Source organism: Lithobates pipiens, unplaced genomic scaffold (assembly GCF_037356315.1).
Source record: "Lithobates pipiens isolate NorthernLeopardFrog02 unplaced genomic scaffold, aLitPip1_a1.2 Scaffold_16, whole genome shotgun sequence".
In the NCBI taxonomy this organism is placed as follows: domain Eukaryota; kingdom Metazoa; phylum Chordata; class Amphibia; order Anura; family Ranidae; genus Lithobates; species Lithobates pipiens.
In genome coordinates, this window is record NW_027507748.1 from 141394377 (window position 1) to 141417650 (window position 23274).

General features: G+C 44.1%; 1 protein-coding gene across 1 annotated transcript in view; it reads right to left on the reverse strand.

The window, feature by feature from the left end:
* The window catches only part of LOC143982110 (uncharacterized), a 75885-nt gene that overhangs the window by 36159 nt on the left and 16452 nt on the right, over positions 1 to 23274 (reverse strand). The window lies entirely within an intron of this gene.

Genomic DNA, 23274 nt, shown 5'->3' on the forward strand with positions numbered 1-23274 from the left:
CCGGACGAGGGGACGGCCATTCATTCATGGCCACCCCCTCGCGATCGCTCCCGACGAATAGAAATCCCCGGTGACATCACTTCCTCTCCTGTAATGTAAACACAGGAGAGGAAGTGATGTATTCTCTCCTCCGTGTCGGTATTTTTCGTTCAGACACGGAGGAGAGCGGATCAGTAAGTTGCACCAACACTTACACACACAGTAGAACATGCCAGGCACACTCACACCCCCCCTTTACCCCCCGATCACCCCCCCAATTACCCCTGCCCCCCAGTCACAGTGACACCAATGTCATTTTTTTTTTTTTTTTTTTGCATTGGTGTCATTTGTGACTGTAATAACTGTTAGGGCAGTTAGAGTTAGCCCCCTTTAGTTCTAATGTACCCCCCTAACCCCCCCCAATAAAGGTTTAACCCCGTGATCACCCCCCGTCGCCAGTGTCACTAAGGCTGGGTTCACATTGCAGCGGTTTATGAGAACGAATGTGATTCGCACCGCACTGCAGTGCAAATCACATCCGATCTCTGTGCGATTCGAGTTCAGCCATTCGCCGCACCCGCCGCACCCGCCGCACCCGCCGCAAATTCGCACGGGACCCTTTTTTTGGCCCGCAGCAGAATCGGATCGCATGGGTGTTCACACCATGCGATCCGAGTTTGCAGATCGCACTGCGATATGCGAACTGATCTGGGGGTGTCAGTAACATTTCACTGACACTCCCAGCAGTTCGCATAGGGCAGTGTGAACTGCCGCCGGGAGGCATGCGATGCGGGAACCCGCCGCGGATTCGCGGCGTTTCCGCATCGCTCCAGTGTGAACCCAGCCTAATAAGCGATCATTTTTCTGATCGCCGTATTAGTGTCACAGGTGACGCTAGTTAGGCAGGTAGGTATTTAGGTTCGCCGCAGCTTTTTATAGCGCCAGGGACCCCCATATACTACCGCATAAAGCCCCCTGATTGCCCCCTAGTTAACCCTTTCACCAATGATCACCATATAACTGTTACAGGTGACGCTGGTTGGTTAGTTATTTTTTTATAGTTTCAGGGCACCCGCCATTTATTACCTAATAAAGGTTTAACCCCCTGATCACCCGGCGGGTGTCATTTGTGACTAATAACTGTTAGGGCAGTTAGGGTTAGCCCCCTTTAGTTCTAAGGTACCCCCCTAACCCCCCCAATAAAGGTTTAACCCCGTGATCACCCCCCGTCGCCAGTGTCACTAAGGCTGGGTTCACATTGCAGCGGTTTATGAGAACGGATGTGATTCGCACCGCACTGCAGTGCAAATCACATCCGATCTCTGTGCGATTCGAGTTCAGCCATTCGCCGCACCCGCCGCACCCGCCGCAAATTCGCACGGGACCCTTTTTTTGGCCCGCAGCAGAATCGGATCGCATGGGTGTTCACACCATGCGATCCGAGTTTGCAGATCGCACTGCGATATGCGAACTGATCTGGGGGTGTCAGTAACATTTCACTGACACTCCCAGCAGTTCGCATAGGGCAGTGTGAACTGCCGCCGGGAGGCATGCGATGCGGGAACCCGCCGCGCATTCGTGGCGTTCCCGCATCGCTCCAGTGTGAACCCAGCCTAATAAGCGATCGTTTTTCTGATCGCTGTATTAGTGTCACAGGTGACGCTAGTTAGGCAGGTAGGTATTTAGGTTCGCCGCAGCTTTTTATAGCGCCAGGGACCCCCATATACTACCGCATAAAGCCCCCTGATTGCCCCCTAGTTAACCCTTTCACCAGTGATCACCATATAACTGTTACAGGTGACGCTGGTTGGTTAGTTATTTTTTTATAGTTTCAGGGCACCCGCCATTTATTACCTAGTCTCACTAGTGTACCCCTAAATTTAGGGGTGTCTACTTTCCAAAATGGGGTCATTTGGGGGGGGTTTGTGCCATCTTGGCATTTTATGGCCTTCAAAACTGTAACGCCCTTAGAAAGCCTGAAGGCGGTGCTTGGTTTTCGGGGCCCCGTACGCGGCTAGGCTCCCAAAAAGTCCCACATATGTGGTATCCCCGTACTCAGGAGAAGCAGCAGAATTTATTTTGGGGTGTCATTTCACATATGCCCATGGCATGCGTGAGCAATATATCATTTAGTGACAACTTTGTGAAAAAAAAAAAAAAAAAAAAAAAGTTTGTAATTTTCCCGCAACTTGTGGCAAAATATAAAATATTCCATGGACTCAACATGCCTCTCAGCAAATAGCTTGGGGTGTCTACTTTCTAAAATGGGGTCATTTGTGGGGGTTTTGTGCCATCTTGGCATTTTATGGCCTTCAAAACTGTAATAGGTAGTGAGGAGTGAAATCAAAAAATTACGCCCTTAGAAAGCCTGAAGGCGGTGCTTGGTTTTCGGGGCCCCGTACGCGGCTAGGCTCCCAAAAAGTCCCACATATGTGGTATCCCCGTACTCAGGAGAAGCAGCAGAATTTATTTTGGGGTGTCATTTCACATATGCCCATGGCATGCATGAGCAATATATCATTTAGTGACAACTTTGTTAAAAAAAAAAAAAAAAAAAAAAAAGTTTGTAATTTTCCCGCAACTTGTGGCAAAATATAAAATATTCCATGAACTCAACATGCCTCTCAGCAAATAGCTTGGGGTGTCTACTTTCTAAAATGGGGTCATTTGTGGGGGTTTTGTGCCATCTTGGCATTTTATGGCCTTCAAAACTGTAATAGGTAGTGAGAAGTGAACTCAAAAATTTACGCCCTTAGAAAGCCTGAAGGCGGTGCTTGGTTTTCGGGGCCCCGTACACGGCTAGGCTCCCAAAAAGTCCCACATATGTGGTATCCCCGTACTCAGGAGAAGCAGCAGAATTTATTTTGGGGTGTCATTTCACATACGCCCATAGCATGTGTGAGCAATATATCATTTAGTTACAACTTTGTGTAAAAAAAAAAAAAAATTTTTTTTTTTGTCATTATTCAATCGCTTGAGGCAAAAAAATAAAATATTCAATGGGCTCAACATGCCTCTTATCAATTTCCTTAGGGGGTCTACTTTCCAAAATGGGGTCATTTGGGGGGGTTTTGTACTGCCCTGCCATTTTAGCACCTCAAGAAATGAGATAGGCAGTCGTAAACTAAAAGCTGCGTAAATTCCAGAAAACGTACCTTAGTTTGTAGATGTGACAACTTTTGCGCAAACCAATAAATATACAATTATTGACTTTTTTTTTACCAAAGACATGTGGCTGAATACATTTTGGCCTAAATGTATGACTAAAATTGAGTTTATTGGATTTTTCTAATAACAAAAAGTAGAAAATATCATTTTTTTTCAAAATTTGCGGTCTTTTTACGTTTATATCGCAAAAAATAAAAATCGCAGAGGCAATCAAATACCATCAAAAGAAAGCTCTATTTGTGGGAAGAAAAGGACGCAAATTTTGTTTGGGTACAACATTGCATGACCGCGCAATTACCAGTTAAAGCAGCGCAGTGCCAAAGTGTAAAAAGACCTCTGGTCATTTACCAGCAAAATGGTCCGGTCTGAAAGTGGTTAAGTCAGCAGCTGCAGTGTTTGCAGCTGCTGACTTTTTTTTTTTTTTTTTTTATAACCGGCCCTCCGCTTTAAATATAAATGCATCTAGTATTTTTATTATCATAGGAAAACTGACCCAAATTAAACCTTTTCCTGTATATTTATATTGCATTACTATGAGCCACCACCTGACGTGCATTAGGATACCACATATGTGTGCATTATTATTAAACCTAAAACACACTGATTAACAGTAACCTAGATCAAGCTGAATCTAGCTATTTTATCTTTTCTTTTCCTCTAGCAATTGGTTTTCACAGTGATCACATGATCATGAGCCGATCTTACCAATCAATACTCTAAACCTGAAGCTGTCCATGACAATGCGGTCTTCATTCTAGGGGGGTGCATGATTGATCATGCCCCCAGCACAAACACAAGTTGCATACAGTGCCTTGAAAAAGTATTCATACCCCTTGACATTTTCCACATTTTGTCATGTAAAAATGCGGGGGTGGGTGAGCGGCGTGCTGACGTCACCGCATTTCCACGTTAATCCGGAAGGGCGGGCAGTGCAAACAAGAGAGAGCCGGCCGGCTCGTTTTTTATACGCTATACGCTTACACTCTGCTGGGAATTCGTGAGTTGTTACTTTACTTTTTATATTTTTATATTTTAATAAATCTTTACGGAATTATGCTATGGGAGCTTTTTTTCTTCTCTCTTTGCCGTACTAAATGATTGTGGTGGAACGAGATATACCATAAAGAGGGAGCAGATAGATTGGTGTTACCAACAGAGCCCAGTGTGGGGACCAGGAACGTAACATTTTACAAGCCCGTATGATCTCCTTAAAAAGAGATCTTGACAGCTGGTAAGCCTCCTCTAATTTGGTGGTGGATAATCTCTTTCTACTCTGGGTGCACCTGCTACGTGTGTAAAGGGTGGTTTTTGAGAGTCACCGAAAATGGACTAAGATTCAGCATCCTATCCATCTTTCCTTTTCTTTGGACTGCTTATATGCCTGGAAATTATTACTTTGGCACTATTTTTGCATGTTTTTGGGATTTTTTGTAAATTAGAAAAATTATGTCACTTTATAATTTTGTTTTATAAGTTTTAGCGCAGCCATATTTTTTGATTGTTGTATATTGTGTGTGTCTCGCATTGGGTTGCAGCAAGAACTTACTACTGTCAGTATTAACACTAATATCAAGTTTTTGTTTTATTTACACTTGATTTTTTCATATATATTTGTCTAGCACTTTGTTTAGACCAGCGCTGTTTTTCGAAGGTTTTATAAAACTAAATTTAAGTCCCAAGGGCTTAACGGTGATCTAACTGGTGGATAATTCTGCAGTACTACTTACATGAAACCCTGGACTAAAAGAATGCATAGCAAGTGGTCTTTGAAACAAAATTGATAAGGCTGAGACTTGGCCCTTAATAGTACTCAGGGCCAACTTCGTCTCTACGCCTAACTGTAGAAAGGCAAGAATTCTGCCTATGATATATCTCCAAAGGTGCCAACCCTTGGATTCACACCAGGAAACATAAGCTTTCCAGACTCTATAATATATATAGCTCTAGAAGCTGGCTTCCTAGCATTAATCAAAGTAGAAATAATTGACCTGGAAAGCCCACACTTCTTCAGAATGTGGGTCTCAATAGCCAAGCCATTAAATTTAACGTTCGTAAAGTAGGATGGAATATCGGCCCCTGAGATAGCAGGTCTGGCCTTAGTGGAAGGGGCCAAGGACCCTCTACTGTCATCTTTACGATCTCTGCGTACCATGACCTTCTGGGCCATGCTGGTGCTATCAGAATTACCGGCTTTCTTTCCAGCTTGATCCTGGAAAGAAGCCGAGGCAGCAACCGGATCAGGGGAAAAGCATAGATCAGTGAGAACTGATCCCACGGGGTCACCAACGCATCTGTTCCGTACACGAGTGGGTCCCTTGTCCTGGACAAAAAGTTGACTAGCTTTGTGTTGAATCTGGACGATAGAAGGTCTACGTCCGGAGTCCCCCATCTTTGGCAAACAGCTCGAAACACTTCGGGGTAAAGAGACCATTCCTCTGGGAATAGCTGCTGGCGACTTAGTGCGCCTGCCAATTCTCTGCTCCCGGAATGAAAACTGCCTATAGGCAGGGGACATTCTCTTCTGCCCAAGTTAGAATCTGGTTCACCTCGCTCTGAGCTGAGAGACTTCTGGTGCCCCCTTGGTGATTGATATATGGCACAGCCGTGGCATTGTCGGATTGAATCCTGACAGGAAAATTCTTTAACCTGGAGGTCCAGGTCTTTAGAGCCAGATACACTGCCCGAATCTCTATGATGTTGATGGGTAAGGTACTTTCGGTTCCTGACCATCGTCCCTGGACAGTCGTCTTCTCTAGTACTGCTACCCAGCCTGAAAGGCTGGCATCTGTCGTTACTACCTTCCAGATAATTAGTCTGTTTTTCCCTTCAGCAAGTTCTGGGATAGTAACCTCCAACTGAGGCTCTGGGACACTCCTGGGGACAGCCGCATTGGCAAATCCAAAGCTTGAATCGTCTTGTTCCAAGCAGACAGGATACTGCTTTGAAACAGTCTCAAATGGAATTGGGCATAGGGAACTGCTTCGAATGAAGCTACCATCTTCCCTAACAAGCTCATGCAAAGGCGAATTGAAGGATTTTTTCTTGACCTGATCATCCTTACTAGCTCCTGTATAGAGCTGATCTTTGCAGGAGGCAAGAACACCCTCTTCTGGGCTGTGTCTATGATCATGCCTAGATACTCCAGCCTCTTTAGTGGCTTCAAGGAGGACTTCTTTAGGTTGGGAATCCAACCCAAACTTTTCAGGTAACTGCTTGAAACGGCTACACCCCTTCTTAAGTGAGCCACTGACCGGTCTATTAACAATAGATCATCTAAGTAAGCCAGGACAGTTATGCCCTGTGCCCTTAACCTGGCTAGAGGTAGGGGAAGTACTTTTGTCAATACCCGAGGTGCTGTAGCAAGGCCAAAGGGCAAGGCTACAAACTGAAAATGCTTCTTTTCTACCTCAAAACGCAGAAACCTCTGGTGAGGAGGGAATATAGGGACATGCAGATATGCATCTCTGATGTTGATGGATGCCAGAAGTTCCCCTCCTTGTAGAATAGACATGACTGACTTGATTGACTCCATGCGAAAGGAGCGGATCCTCAGGAACTGATTTAGATTCCGTAGATCTAGAATTGGTCTGATGTCTCCATTCGGTTTTGGCACCGTAAATAGGTTTGAGTAAAACCCCAAATCCTGCTCTTTTTTGGGAATCTGCATGATCACCCCTTGAGCCAATAATCGGTCCAATGCTTGCAACAGGGATTGCCTTTTGGCTGGATCCCTGGGAACGTTTGATCTGAGAAAACGGGCCGGTGCAAACTCACAAAATTTTAGCTTATATCCTAGGGATACATTGGAGAGAGTCCATCTGTCCTGAATTTCCCTCTGCCAGACTTCTGAGAACTTCATAAGTCTTCCCCCCCACCGAGGCCTTGGTATTCTGCTTTGCAGACTTGCGGACCCAGGTCCTCCTCTGTGCCTGGGTCTGACCCTGAGATCTCTCCGTAGGGTCTGACAGCAAAGGCCGTCGCCCCTGCCTAGAGGAGGATGCCCTTGGCGCTGGGGAAAAAAAGTCTGTTTAAACGAAGGACGTTCATATTTTCTTTTGCCTGGCAAGAGAGTACTCTTGAATGTATTTATCCAAACTATCTCCAAAAAGGCGTTCTCCCTTAACCGCTTAAGGACCACCTCTTGCACATATACGTCGGCAGAATGGCACGGCTGGGCACAATCACGTACACGGCTCTTTAAGTGCCCAGCCATGGGTCGTGAGCCGGTCCTGAGCTCTGTGACCGTAGCCACAGGACCCATGGAACCGATCGCCGCTGGCGATCTGGTCACAGAGCTGAAGAACGAGGAGAGGTCTGTGTAAACAAACCTCTCCCCGGGCTTCCTACTGTGGCTGTCACTGATCGTCTGTTCCCTGTCATAGGGAAAGACAATCAGTGACGTCACATGCCAGGCCACGCCCCTACAATAAAAAAAACAAAAACAACATCACACATAACCCCTCCTCGACCCCTAGTGGTTAATTCCTTCACTACCAGTGTCATTTACACAGGAATCAGTGCGTTTAAATATCACTGATTGCTGTATAAATGACAATGGTCCCAAAAATGTGGCAAAAATGTCTGATGTGTCCGCCATAATGTCGCAGTCACCATTACTAGTAAAAAAAAAAAATATTAATAAAAATGCTATAAAACTATCCCCTATTTTGTAAATGCTATAACTTTTGCGCAAACCAATCAATAATCGCTAATTGCAATTTTTTTACCAAAAATATTTAGAAGACTATGTATCGGCCTAAACTGAGGAAAAAACTTTTTTTTTATATATTTTTGGGGGATATTTATTATAGCAAAAGGTAAAAAATATTGCATTTTTTTCAAAAATTGTCGCTCTATTTTTGTTTATAGCGCAAAAAATAAAAACTGCAGAGGTGATTAAATACCACCAAAAGAAAGCTATTTGTGGGGAAAAAAGGATGCCAATTTTGTTTGGGAGCCACGTCGCACGACCGTGCAATTGTCACTTAAAGCGACGCAGTGCTGAATCGCAAAAAGGGGCTTGGTCCTTTGGCTGCAAATTGGTCCGGGGCTTAAGTGGTTAAAGGGGATACCAGTAAGAAGATTTTTACAAGGCATTTAACCAAAAGGTCCTTCGCATGTGTACAAGTACAAGCGCCAGACGTGATGCCTTTATAGCATCTATGGCAAAGCATAATGCTTTAGGTAGCTCAGCCAACTCCTGAGCTTGTTGTGCAGGGAGCTCTTTGAGGACATTTGTAAACTGGTCCTTTAAGGACTGACAGATAGATGCCTATGGCTGCGATTGCAGGCTGAGTTACGGCCCCTGCTAAGGAAAAAGAGGATTTTAAACAGACCTTCCAACTTTTTATCTGTTGGATCTTTAACCACTTGCCGACCGCCGCACGACGATGTACGTTGACAGAATGGCACGGGCAGGCATATTGGCGTACATGTACGTCCCTGCCTTCCCGCGGGTCGGGGGCCCGATCGGGCCCCCGCCCGGTGCCCGCGGCGGTCGGTATTCGTTCGGGAGCGATCCCGGACGAGAGGACGGCCATTCATTCATGGCCACCCCCTCGCGATCGCTCCCGACGAATGAAAATGCTCCGTGACATCACTTCCTCTCCTGTAATGTAAACACAGGAGAGGAAGTGATGTAATCTCTCCTCCGTGTCGGTATTTTTCGTTCCGACACCGAGGAGAGAGGATCGGTGAGTTGCACCAACACGACACTTCACAGTAGAACATGCCAGGCACACTCACACCCCCCCGATCACCCCCCCAATTACCCCTGCCCCCCAGTCACAGTGACACCAATGTCATTTTTTTTTATTTTTTTTTGCATTGGTGTCATTTGTGACTGTAATAACTGTTAGGGCAGTTAGGGTTAGCCCCCTTTAGTTCTAATGTACCCCCCTAACCCCCCAATAAAGGTTTAACCCTGTGATCACCCCCCGTCGCCAGTGTCACTAAGGCTGGGTTCACATTGCAGCGGTTTATGAGAACGAATGTGATTCGCACCGCACTGCAGTGCAAATCACATCCGATCTCTGTGCGATTCGAGTTCAGCCATTCGCCGCACCCGCCGCAAATTCGCACGGGACCCTTTTTTTGGTCCGCAGCAGAATCGGATCGCATGGGTGTTCACACCATGCGATCCGAGTTTGCAGATCGCACTGCGATATGCGAACTGATCTGGGGGTGTCATTAACATTTCACTGACACTCCCAGCAGTTCGCATAGGGCAGTGTGAACTGCCGCCGGGAGGCATGCGATGCGGGAACCCGCCGCGGATTCGTGGCGTTCCCGCATCACTCCAGTGTGAACCCAGCCTAATAAGCGATCGTTTTTCTGATCGCTGTATTAGTGTCACAGGTGACGCTAGTTAGGCAGGTAGGTATTTAGGTTCGCCGCAGCTTTTTATAGCGCCAGGGACCCCCATATACTACCGCATAAAGCCCCCTGATTGCCCCCTAGTTAACCCTTTCACCAGTGATCACCATATAACTGTTACAGGTGACGCTGGTTGGTTAGTTATTTTTTTATAGTTTCAGGGCACCCGCCATTTATTACCTAATAAAGGTTTAACCCCCTGATCACCCAGCGGGTGTCATTTGTGACTGTAATAACTATTAGGGCAGTTAGGGTTAGCCCCCTTTAGTTCTAAGGTACCCCCCTAACCCCCCCAATAAAGGTTTAACCCCGTGATCACCCCCCGTCGCCAGTGTCACTAAGGCTGGGTTCACATTGCAGCGGTTTATGAGAACGGATGTGATTCGCACCGCACTGCAGTGCAAATCACATCCGATCTCTGTGCGATTCGAGTTCAGCCATACAGATAGTATGGCTGAATTCGTGTCGCACCCGCCGCAAACTCGCACGGGACCCTTTTTTTGGTCCGCAGCAGAATCGGATCGCATGGGTGTTCACACCATGCGATCCGAGTTTGCAGATCGCACTGCGATATGCGAACTGATCTGGGGGTGTCATTAACATTTCACTGACCCTCCCAGCAGTTCGCATAGGGCAGTGTGAACTGCCGCCGGGAGGCATGCGATGCGGGAACCCGCCGCGCATTCGTGGCGTTCCCACATCGCTCCAGTGTGAACCCAGCCTAATAAGCGATCATTTTTCTGATCGCTGTATTAGTGTCACAGGTGACGCTAGTTAGGCAGGTAGGTATTTAGGTTCGCCGCAGCTTTTTATAGCGCCAGGGACCCCCATATACTACCGCATAAAGCCCCCTGATTGTCCCCTAGTTAACCCTTTCACCAGTGATCCCCATATAACTGTTACAGGTGACGCTGGTTGGTTAGTTATTTTTTTATAGTTTCAGGGCACCCGCCATTTATTACCTAGTCTCACTAGTGTACCCCTAAATTTAGGGGTGTCTACTTTCCAAAATGGGGTCATTTGGGGGGGGTTTGTGCCATCTTGGCATTTTATGGCCTTCAAAACTGTAACGCCCTTAGAAAGCCTGAAGGCGGTGCTTGGTTTTCGGGGCCCCGTACACGGCTAGGCTCCCAAAAAGTCCCACATATGTGGTATCCCCGTACTCAGGAGAAGCAGCAGAATTTATTATGCGTGAGCAATATATCATTTAGTGACAACTTTGTGAAAAAAAAAAAAAAAAAAAGAGTTTGTAATTTTCCCGCAACTTGTGGCAAAATATAAAATATTCCATGGACTCAACATGCCTCTCAGCACATAGCTTGGGGTGTCTACTTTCTAAAATGGGGTCATTTGTGGGGGTTTTGTGCCATCTTGGCATTTTATGGCTTTCAAAACTGTAATAGGTAGTGAGGAGTGAAGTCAAATATTTAGGCCCTTAGAAAACCTGAAGGCGGTTCTTGGTTTTCAGGGGCCCCGTACACGGCTAGGCTCCCAAAAAATCCCACACATGTGGTATCCCCGTACTCAGGAGAAGCAGCAGAATTTATTTTGGGGTGTCATTTCACATATGCCCATAGCATGTGTGAGCAATATATCATTTAGTGACAACTTTGTGAAAAAAAAATAAAAAAAAATTAAAGTTTGTAATTTTTCCGCAACTTGTGGCAAAATATAAAATATTCCATGGACTCAACATGCCTCTCAGCAAATAGCTTGGGGTGTCTACTTTCTAAAATGGGGTCATTTGTGGGGGTTTTGTGCCATCTTGGCATTTTATGGCCTTCAAAACTGTAATAGGTAGTGAGAAGTGAAATCAAAAATTTACGCCCTTAGAAAGCCTGAAGGCGGTGCTTGGTTTTCGGGGCCCCGTACGCGGCTAGGCTCCCAAAAAGTCCCACATATGTGGTATCCCCGTACTCAGGAGAAGCAGCAGAATTTATTTTGGGGTGTCATTTCACATATGCCCATGGCATGCGTGAGCAATATATCATTTAGTGACAACTTTGTGTAAAAAAAAATAAAAAATCTTTTTTTTGTCATTATTCAATCGCTTGAGGCAAAAAAATAAAATATTCAATGGGCTCAACATGCCACTTATCAATTTCCTTAGGGGGTCTACTTTCCAAAATGGGGTCATTTGGGGGGGTTTTGTACTGCCCTGCCATTTTAGCACCTCAAGAAATGAGATAGGCAGTCGTAAACTAAAAGCTGCGTAAATTCCAGAAAACGTACCTTAGTTTGTAGATGTGACAACTTTTGCGCAAACCAATAAATATACAATTATTGACTTTTTTTTTTACCAAAGACATGTGGCTGAATACATTTTGGCCTAAATGTATGACTAAAATTGAGTTTATTGGATTTTTCTAATAACAAAAAGTAGAAAATATCATTTTTTTTCAAAATTTGCGGTCTTTTTACGTTTATATCGCAAAAAATAAAAATCGCAGAGGCAATCAAATACCATCAAAAGAAAGCTCTATTTGTGGGAAGAAAAGGACGCAAATTTTGTTTGGGTACAACATTGCATGACCGCGCAATTACCAGTTAAAGCAGCGCAGTGCCAAATTGTAAAAAGACCTCTGGTCATTTACCAGCAAAATGGTCCGGTCTGAAAGTGGTTAAGCACATGTGCATTGTCCACTGGACAGGTTAAACTTTTATTCACATTGGAAATTGCAGCATCCACTGCTGGAACCTTCAACCTTTTAGTGAATTTTTCCTCCATAGGATAGAGATTTGAGAATCTCTTAGGAGGGGAGAAATGCTTATCCAGATGATCCTATTCAGAATAAATAAGCTTTTCAAGTAATGCGTGTACTGGAAACATATGTAAAGGCTGTAAAGGTTCCCAAAGAGGAGACTGGACCTTCAGCTAACTCTGTTATGGGTACCATGAAAGTAGAGCGAACCATCTCTGTACTTCAGTTTGTGAAGGTGAAAGTAATGTTTCCTCTGCAGAGGAATAACCGGTTTGTTTTTCTTCCCGATCATCTGCGGGTAAAACCTCGTCTTGTCCCCATAGTTCTTTAGGACCCTCCACTGACTGTAAAGAGTCTAAGGTGGGGGAGGGGGATCGAGGACGTTTCCTATCCACCTGGATGGATGATGCGATTAAAGTCGCTAATCTTCATTCTAAGCCCTGCAGGGCAGAGGAAAGTGCTTCTTCAGTCACATATACAGGGGCTGAAGTGTGTGAAGCAGTTGCACCACTGCTAGCTTCCAATGACTCACCCTGGCTTGCCATGTCTGATCTCTCTGAAGAGGAAGACAGTATGGAGGCATGACTGGGGTTCCCAGCGCCTGAGGGTGACACCTTAGGTACCTTTACGGTAGGTCTGGAAGACATAATGCTAAGTACAAAAGCAGAGGTACACACATTATTATCTGCTAAAAATTGTTCTAGCCAAACAATGCATGCCAACAACAGTTCTTTTCCTGTACTGGAAATGCCTGTTTTACACCCTTACGTGCCCCGCGCTAGATCTCTCTTAGTATAACAGACTCCTCTACTCAGCAGACTATGGCTGCGATTGCAGGCTGAGTCTCCTTGTACCAGAGAGTGCTTCAAAGTGTAAGCCTCAGGTGGACCTGATTGGCGTCCACAAGGCTCCCCCCTCAGCAATCAAACGCTGTGTGGATAGACGTTGGATCTCGTACATAGCATCATGTGACCTACGGCCATGCCCCTCTGCGTCCTCCAGCAACCCCCATTCAGTTTCAATATGCCTAGCTTGTGCGCGCGTGTGAGCGGCATACGGGTCTGCATTATGCAGACCTGAAGGGAGAGAGAAGCTAGCTGCTGAAAAAACTGCCGGTATGCCGCTCCACAGCAGGCTGGGATACCTACCATCAACTGTAATAAAAAGACGCCAAAACAACTCTAAAGGAGAAGAGGGGGAGGAAAGGGGGTTCTGTCAGCATGCTGCTAAACTAGCTGATAAACATCCAGCCTGCTAATTCCCTTAGGAAAGTAAGAAGCCCCTCTGCTGGACTACACATATACTGAGACAGCGCTGTTATTTGGCATTTAGGCACATAAAGGTTTTTTTTTTTCTTTGTTTTTTTTTTTTTTTAAAGAAAAACACATAACCTTTTCTTTTTTTTTTTTTTTACCTTATCCTCGCTGCAGAATACTGCTGAAACAGCAGATCCAAACTTCGCCCATCACGGCGGTCTGCGTTATCACACGCTCAAAGACTGGGGCCCTTTAAAAGGGGTTCCGCTCCTTTGGGCCTTGTATAGCACCCCTCAGGACAGCTTTAGATAATGTAGCAAGACCAAAAAGCGTCCTGGTTCCTAGGGTCCAGCTCTCAAAGAGAAGCGTTACAGGCAAAACCTCGTTCCTGCATCGAGGTCCAGGTACCATCCTATGGCCTCAGTGGCGAGGATGGATCTGATTGTGGAGGTTCTTTAAATCCAGCATGGATCCCTCCTGAAGCTCCTCAGAGCACATCTTCACTCGTGACCAACACCTTTAGACACTGGTGAAAAAACTGAGGTACTCCTGGAAGGAGGAGGGGTTATATAGGGGAGTCAACTTCCTGTATTGGTTATACCAGTGTCAACACCTGAAGGTAGGCCCATAACCCACCAAGTAATTACCTGAGACTCTGTCCTATGATTTACGATAAAGAAATGATAAATGGTTGTCAACATTTTTTACAAATAAGTGTGGCGTGCATTTGTATTCAGCTACCGAGTCAATACTTTGTAGAACCACCTTTCTCTGCAATTACAGCTGCAAGTCTTTTTGGGTATGTCTCTACCAGCTTTGTACATCTAGAAGCAGGACATTTTTGCTCATTCTTCTTTGCGAAACAGCTCAAGCTCTGTCAGATTGGATGGAGAGTGTCTGAACAGCAATTTTCAAGTCTTGCCACAGAGTCTCAATTGGATTTAGGTCTGAACTTTAACTGGGCCATTCTAACACAAGAAAATGGTTTGATCGAAACCATTCCATTGTGGCTCTGGCTCTATGTTTAGGGTCATTATACTGCTGGAAGGTGAAGCTCCGCCTCAGTCTCAAGTCTTTTTCAGACTCTAACAGGTTTTCTTCTAAGTAGCCTAGTATTTGGCTCCATCCATCTTTCCATCTGCTCTGACCAGTTTCCCAGTCCCTGCTGAAGAAAAGCAGCCCCACAACATGATGCTGCCACCACCATTTTTCACAGTGGGGATGGTGTGTTCAGGTTGATGTGCAGTGTTAATTTTCCACCACACAGAGTTTTGCTTTTAGGCCAAAAAGTTAAAATTTTGGTCTCATCTGACCAGAGCGCCTTCTTCCAAATGTTTGCTGTGTCCCCCACATGGCTTATCGCAAACTGCAAACGGGACTTCTTTTGGATTTCTTTCAACAATAGCTTTCTTCTTGCCACTCTTCCATAAAGACCAGATTTGTGGAGCTCATGACAAATAGTTGTCTTGTGGACAGATTCTCCCACCTGAGCTGTGGATCTCTGCAGCTCCTCCAGTTACCATGATCCTCTTGGCTGCTTCTGTGATGAATGCGCTCCTTGCCTGGCCTGTCAGTTTAGGTGGACGGTCTTGGTAGGTTTGCGCTTGTGCCATACTCTTTCCATTTTCGGGTGAAGGAATGAACAGTGCTCCGTAATATTTATTTTATTACCTAACCCTGCTTTAAACCTCTCCACAACTTTATCCCTGATCTGTCTGGTGTGTTCCTTGTCTCTTCATGATGCCGTTTGTTCACTAAGGTTCTCTAACAAACCTCTGAGGGCTTCACGGAAAAGCTGCATTTATACTGACATTAAATTACACACAGGTGGACACTATTTACTAATTGGGTAACTTCTGAAAGCAATTCCACTAGATTTTAGTTAGGGGTATCAGATTGAAGGGGACTGAACACAAATTTCACGCCACACTTTTTACATATTTATTTGTAAAACATTTTGAAAACCATTTATCATTTTCCTTCGACTTCACAATTATGTGCCACTTTGTGTTGGTCGATCACATAAAATCGCAATAAAATACATTTACGGTTGTAACATGACAAAATGTGTAAGATTTCAAATGGTGCGAATACTTTTTCAAGGCACTATATATATGAGGTGCAGCAGAAGTCCACTTCTATGATGACGCATGTATGTTTTAAACATTGTCAGAAGTGCCATAGATTGAAGGTACCCCTGACAAACACCACCCCAGCGTGCCTCAACACTGGTTAGGAAAGGCTGGTCGTAAAAGGTCTCAATCCAGTTACTATAAGATGCATTAGCCTCAGAAGTTAAGATATATTCAGGGGTGGACTGACCATTCGGGGCTCTCGGCACTGCCCGAGGGCCCCATGCCACTAAGGGGCCCCATCAGGGTTGCCAGCCTCAATAAAACCAAGGACAGTATGTAAAAATCTGTGTTTTTTAAAAAATCCCAAGATTATAGCTGCCCCGCCTCTCCAGTACTTTTTCAGTGTGTGTATGTGTATACTGTGTGTGTGTGTATATTGTGTGTCTATACTGTGCGTGTGTGTGTGTGTATACTGTGTGGCCCCATAATCTTCTCCTATTGCCTGGGGGCCCCATAATCTCCTATTGCCCGGGGGCCCCATAAGTTGTTAGTCCGCCCCTGGATACATTTCTGTCTCCTCCCTTAAGCTAACCAATCCTCCTTCATTTTTGTCTCTTATGCTCCCCCTTCCAGACACTGCAGCTCACAGTGGGAGGGTGACAGTAGCACAGTCAGTTCTGCCAATCCAGAAAGTGCTGGGCAGGTGTTGGCAGCTGCTGACTGATAAGTTTCAGACTTGTAATGCTGATAGCCACTCCCATTGCAACATCTGCTCAACCCGCTGTAGTGCACGCAGTCACAGTCCACATGAGAGACAACACTGCTGCACTGCTAATAAATTCACTCAGCATTGTGCGCCTGCACGATCACAGTACTGGATGGACTTCAACGGCAGATCAAAATATATTTGTAAGACTTTGCAGGAGGATCAAAGCTATCCATACACTGATTAAAAAAAATCTAAAATAATTTATGCATCTAATAGGATGCAGCCACTGTTTGACAATTTTTCCCCAATTTTTATTCTAAGTTTGTCAAGCCAGGTGGTGTCAACAGGGCCAGTCACTCCTCAAATGTAATCAGATTTAGTAGGAATCTGACAAAATTTGAGGCATGTATGATCAACTTAAGGTAAAAATATTTAATGGATGTGCCATAGTTCCACTTTAAACATCTATTCTTTACTTGTTGACGTTGTAGATCTGTAGGTGCTTGGAATGCTGCATCCAAACATTTATCAAGAAGTGGCAACTTACAAAACTTGTCATAACATTGATCACTGGGAAAGAAATAAGGATCTATATACAAAAACAAAATAAATACAATAAAATAAAATGTATAATTTAAACACAAGAAAAGTATATTGCCATATACTAAAGACAAAGAGAAAAAGATCATCATAAAGGAAGTTTATTCCTGATATTACTCTGGTCTGGAGGTTAAAGTCTACAATGTACATCATCCCCACGGGGTGAGTTCTTAACTCTTTCTAGACCATAGAAGGCAAATGTAGACATATTACCTGTATGAATTTGCTTAAAGTGTTTGGACACATTGGCTAGTGCTTTATCAGAGGGATATGATGCCCCATGATAACGTTCACTTATCCATATCCTCAAAAGGTCTTGTAGTGCAGCCTACATATCCCATTGATACTGGAAAACTCTAAGGTTATATCTAAAAAAAAAAAAAAAAAAAAAAAAAATATATATATATATATATATATATATATATATATATATATATATATATATATATATATATATAATTGGGAGGCTTGTGATACTAGAAGAATTTATAGACGACTTTCTTCTAGTACGGGTAGGTGCCCCTGCAGACATCATGCCTTTTGTTACTTATATCAACAACTCCCTCAATCTAGAATTCAGCTTTGTCATCACAAAAGTATACATTTTTTTAGATATCACCTTAAAAGGTTCCAGTATCAATGGGGCCGCCCATACTCGGACTTACCGTAAGGAGTGTGCTGGCAATTCACTGTTCTTGGCTACTAGTTGCCACCTGGCACACACAATACGGTCAGTCCCAGTAGGTGAGTGCATCAGAGCAAGGCGGGATTGCTCTAAAATAGAAAGTTTTTCTGAGGAATGCAATGTAGTGACTTCTAGGCTCTTGGCACACAAGTACAAACAAAGAGATATTCATAGAGCTATATGTGGGGCCAGAGGCAGGGACAGATCTACCCTTATAAAACAGTCCTGATGTAGGAAAAATACAGATAGAGAGGGTAATCCCATTACCTTTATCACAACATATTCACAAGAATGTAACTTGATTACAAATGTTATTTTAAAAAATGTACCTGTTCTGTCAACAGATAAGGATCGAACACCGGTTATAGAAGCCGGATGTAGGGTTAGCAGTCGGTGGGCCAATACTTTAGCTGGCATTCTTTCCCCCAGTCTGTACCAAATCAGAAGTCGCAAGGGCAGGGGAGGGCTGACAGCCTTAGGCCTGGGGGGCAAGTCCAGTCACGTGGCCCACTTTAACCCCGAATAAGTTCACTATCTATGCCCACCTTGTATTACAAGGTTACCCATGGCTAGTGGCCAGCAGAGCCCTACAGGCCATGATAAGCTCCCAGCAGGACCTACAGGTGCATGGCCAGCTCCCAGCCTGTGGGTCCTGCTGGGCACTGGCCATAGCCAGCTCCCAGTAGGACCAACAGGCAGCGGTGGTGCGTCCATAAAGGCGCATGAGCGCTGCCCCCCTGTCACTCGCTCTCTCACATAGATAGATTGCATGAATCTATATATGGTTGCCACTGCCGCCCCCTATTCATGTGCCTGGTCCTTTGTTGGGCACCATGCATATGAATTACAGCGGTGGAGTTTCTTTGGAAATGCCTGATTAGAGCCATAGGCTCAAATAGGCTTCCTGATTAGAGCCATGGGCTCTAATAGGCTTCCAAAAAGGAAAACAGCAGGCACACTGCTGTGCGTTCGCCGATTACTTATTGGGGTGTTAGAGAACCGAAGACATTGCTTTCCTAACACTGACCTGGCTCACAGCCAATCAGGTTGCTCAGGTCATGTTACCTGTCACCTGATTGGCTGAAACAACAGGCGCCGCTATTGGACGCCTGATGGGAGGAGAGGACGGGAGGAAAAGAAGTACAGGAGATGCATGAAGGACCCACTCGTTGTCACCTGCTGCCCCACAAGACAGGGCAAGTGCAGGGCAGAAGGCAAGCGGGTGGCACACTGTCACACTGGCAGCATTTGATTGGCACAGTGGCTGCGAATAATTTTTTTTTTTCACATTTTTTTCAGTTTGCCCCCCCCCCCCAAAAAAAATATTTTAGCACCAGCCGCCACTGCCAACAGGCCATGATTAGTTCCAGCAGGACCCACAGGGAATGGCCAGCTCCCAGCAGGACATCATGTACTGTACCATTCCTGAGTCTTTTCTGCAGGTGATCCCTCTGTGTAACGCGGGGACAAGGTCATCCAGTGCCCAGGCAAAGATAGCAAACTGCGCCCCCCCCAGGTGGAAGAGGGAATGGGGGTAATAGTGCCATAATGTTTGTGACGTGCTGTGGGGTCACTGGAAGGAAAAAAAAATGCTGCTGCATTTCTGTCAGTTTGAGAAGGACTGATTGATAACTATGTCAGTGCCATCCGGTGCACTGCGATAAAATGTAGAATTACTGTATTTTATTGCAGCTTACTGCACCGCACCTCTGGACGGTACTGCAGTGTAAATGGGGCACATAGAGAACAGTTGTATTCTATGTGCTCTAGCAGTGACTGGTATTTTTTTTCAGTGTGGAAAAATGCCAGTCACTGCACTAGTGTGAAAAAGCCCAAATTCTGTAGTATAAGTTAATGGAGAGTGAGGGGCTGCATGTGTTAGACTGAGGCATGATTCTGACAGAACTATTGTATTAGGCAAAAGTAAACTGGGATGGAAAGGGTGTCAGCCCAAGTACATGTGTGGAATGCCCAGAGCTGAGAGGCTACAGTGATTTATATGAGGAGAGCAGAATTACAAAACAGGAGAGAAGATAAAATGAATGGGAAAAAGATAAGTGAATTGGTGCAAGGAGAGTGTGACTTACCTACAGCAAGATTGTACCGACCAGGAGAGATGAGTGCACAGAGGGAGGGGGAGGGGGATGAAGCATGAGTGAAATCAGCCTGGAATAAATGAAAGAATCTGAACAGAAACAAACGTGATGTGTCCTGAAAGGAGAGAGAGGTTATAGGAGAGCAGCCAGTAGGAGAGTTAACACAGCAGCAGGAGAATGATAGCTTGAAGTTGGCTGACCGGCCCCCCTGTGAAGTGATGGGTCTCCCTGCCGGGAGTAGAAGTTACCTGCTTCGCTGCTCAGTTCCCTCCAGTCTCTACCCACCAGACTACAACTCCCAGAATGCAGCGCAGCAGCAACACAGCCAATCAGCGGCCGACTTTCTCAAAAAAAAAAAAATGTCAGCAAACAGCCTGTTTTGATTAAAAGTTAGACGGCCTGGGGGGAGATTTCCACCCTGCCCCCCGGCCCAGCCCGCCCCTGCGCAAGGGGCACTTTGTTGCGTACCACAGGATCTTATGCCTGTGGCACTAATACCTGTTTCTGTCACAAACATTCAAAAAAAATCAAAAGCAGTCAGGTTTGTTCCACTGGTAAGGATTTCACAATACAGAATTACATTAACCGTGGAACCAGTAATGAGGTCTATTCAGTGGAGTACACCTCCTTTCATTTACAATATGTAGGCTGCACTACAAGACCTTTGAGGATACAGATAAGTGATCATCATAGGGCATCATATCCATCTGATAAGGGACTAACCAATGTGTCCAAACACTATAAGCATATTCATGCAGGTAATATGTCTACGTTTGCCTTCTGTGGTCTGGGGTTTAAAATGGTTGTAAACCCAGATAAAAAGAAAAACTCTGCAAGACAAAGGCATAATGAGCTAGTACGCATCACATACTAGCTCATTATGAAATACTTACTTTAGATCGAAGCTGTTGTAGCAGTCCCCGTACACCACTGTGACTGGTAACATGTCTCCCGAAATTATTTCCAGATTCGCAGGCTCCAGCACTATGATTGGCTCGAGCCACGATGGCGTCACTCCCACGCATGCATGCGAGAGCCACCAGTCACGGCACAAGCCCTTAAGAAACGGCACAATCGAGCCGTTTCTTCAGTGTACCTGCGCCGTCATTGGCGCAAGTGTATATGGTAAATATCTCCTAAACTGCGTTACTGAGATATTTACAGGTAAAAAAAAGGAAGGATTTTGGGACTTTGCGTGAGGTGAATATGTGCGTCCAAAGGATCAGTCAATTTTTTCAAAACATTTATGCATATTAAAAGCGTTGACACAGTATCATAGGATATGCCCAGGTGAATGGGCTTAACAATATCATGATAGACAAACAGTATTAGAACACATTGGTAGCAATGAAGCAACCCATAATATGAAATAAAACAATGATCATATATATATATAAGTACAAAACACCTGGTCTGTTGGTCTCTGTATGTAAAAAAGTTTTCCTTCTATATAAAAAAAAAAAAAAGGTGTGTGGCATAGGCCCGACGTGTTTTGTGCATAAAACAATCTTCAGTGGCAGGTGCACCAAGGTCTACAAAAAAATATATAATTTCAATATATGTTGATTTAAAAAGGTCTATATAATGATGAGAGAGGGAGGGTAACCACTCTCCCCAAATGGATTCTCACATGGCGGTGGAGCATGGACCACGTTAGACCGGAATCTGCAGGACAATTATGGCAATCTCTGTAGCTGAGGTAAGAGTCCACTAGGAGAAAAAGGATGTTAGCGTCTCCAGCCGCAGTGGGCGTTGGCCGTCGCTCATTGGGGTGATTCTTCCTTTCCTTAGATTACACCATTTTTTTTCCATCCTCTTTTTTTTTTTTTTTTTTTTTTTACTATCAAGGACATGATTCCTTTTTATCTTGACACCAGACAATACATTACACTTGCACACAACATTTTCACTCTAATTTTTTGGGGGGGTGGGTTCTAGCTAATAATAATTTGCTTATTCATCATTAATATATTTTACACATTTTTACACACCAAAAATGTTTTATTCACATCACTTACTGAGCATTTTTATTTACCATTTTTGTAGAACCTGAACCCTCACACACCACCAGTGTGGACACATCCTTTCTATTTGATGGGGACCAGGCTATGCTCCTAGCGGGCTCTTACCTCAACTCCCGGGACTGACATGATTGGCAGCCTGCAGTTTCCCATCTCAGGTGGTCCACGCTCCACCGCTATGTAAGTATCCATTTAGGATGAGTGGTTACCCTCCCTCTCTCATCATTATATAAACCTTTTTAAATCAACATATATTAAAATTAATTTATAATTATAATATATACATATATATATATATATATATATATATTTTGTAGACATTGGTGCACCTGCCCCTGAAGAATGTTTCATGCACGAAACACGTCGTTCCAACACCATGCACCTACTTTTTTTATAGAAGGAAAACTTTTTTACATACAGAGACCAACAGACTATGTGCAGTCCCAAGTGTATTGTACTTATGTATGATCATTGTTTTATTTCAGATTATGGGTTGTTTCATTGCTATCAATGTGTTCCAATACTGTTTGTCCATCATGATATTGTTAAGCCCATTCACCTGGGTTGATATTTTTCTCTGTTAGGTCTTTAGCATACTGTGATATACTTTTCTTGTGTTTTAAATTATACATTTTATTTATTGTGTTAATTTTGATTTTCTATATAGATGCGTATTACTTTCCCAGTTATCCATGTTATGACAAGTCTTGTAAGTTACCACTTAAGAACCGCACACCTGCAGCAGTGTGTCTTTTTTATTCCAATTACTGACATCTAATTAGTGGGCGTAGACTTCATTATCTTTTTACTCTTTTTGTATATATATATATATATATATATATATATATATATATATATATATATATATATATATACACACACATATATATATGTTGTGTTTTCTCTTGGTGACTGTACTGTGAACAAGGTTTTTACCAAGACACATTAGCCGTCACTTCTTTTACATGGTCATGTTGCAATAAAGATTACAAAAGATTTCCAGAATTGCCAGAATTTTTGTTCTTGTGTTTGGGCTTTTGCTGTTGGACACAAGTTGGACATCTGAGCCTAAGCACCTGGAGTAGGTGTGTCATTCCTATTATCCTACATGTGGTTTCAAAGTTCAGAGTGGTGCCTTCTCTGCATGCAGTATCTTGTCAAATTTAGTGCAGCGGTTGTACACTGAAGTCTCCCCCACAATAAGTGAAACCTATTCTATTTCTCTCAAAGCTGTGTGCATGAGATAGGTGTCTGACAGTAACCAATGAATTAAGTACAATTTTACTATCAAGGTAAACCTGTGATGCAAGATCCAAAGGGGCTGGTGAGCCTACACCTGTGTCTATATGTAGATCTGTGATTATTTGGGGAATAGTCAAATGCGGATCTTATTATATCAAATGAAAGATATGTCTGTGCCAGGAGGATGGCTAAACTCCTCTGTAACCCTGCAAATTGTTTAACCCCAAACACATCTCCAAGAACACCTTTAATATACACAAGAATACAAGAATCATTGTAAAGCCTCTCTCTCCTAGCTAACATCATGTTTAGTCTTCTATTAATGCAATAAAGGGAACAGAAACACATTTTTTTTTTTATCAGGGA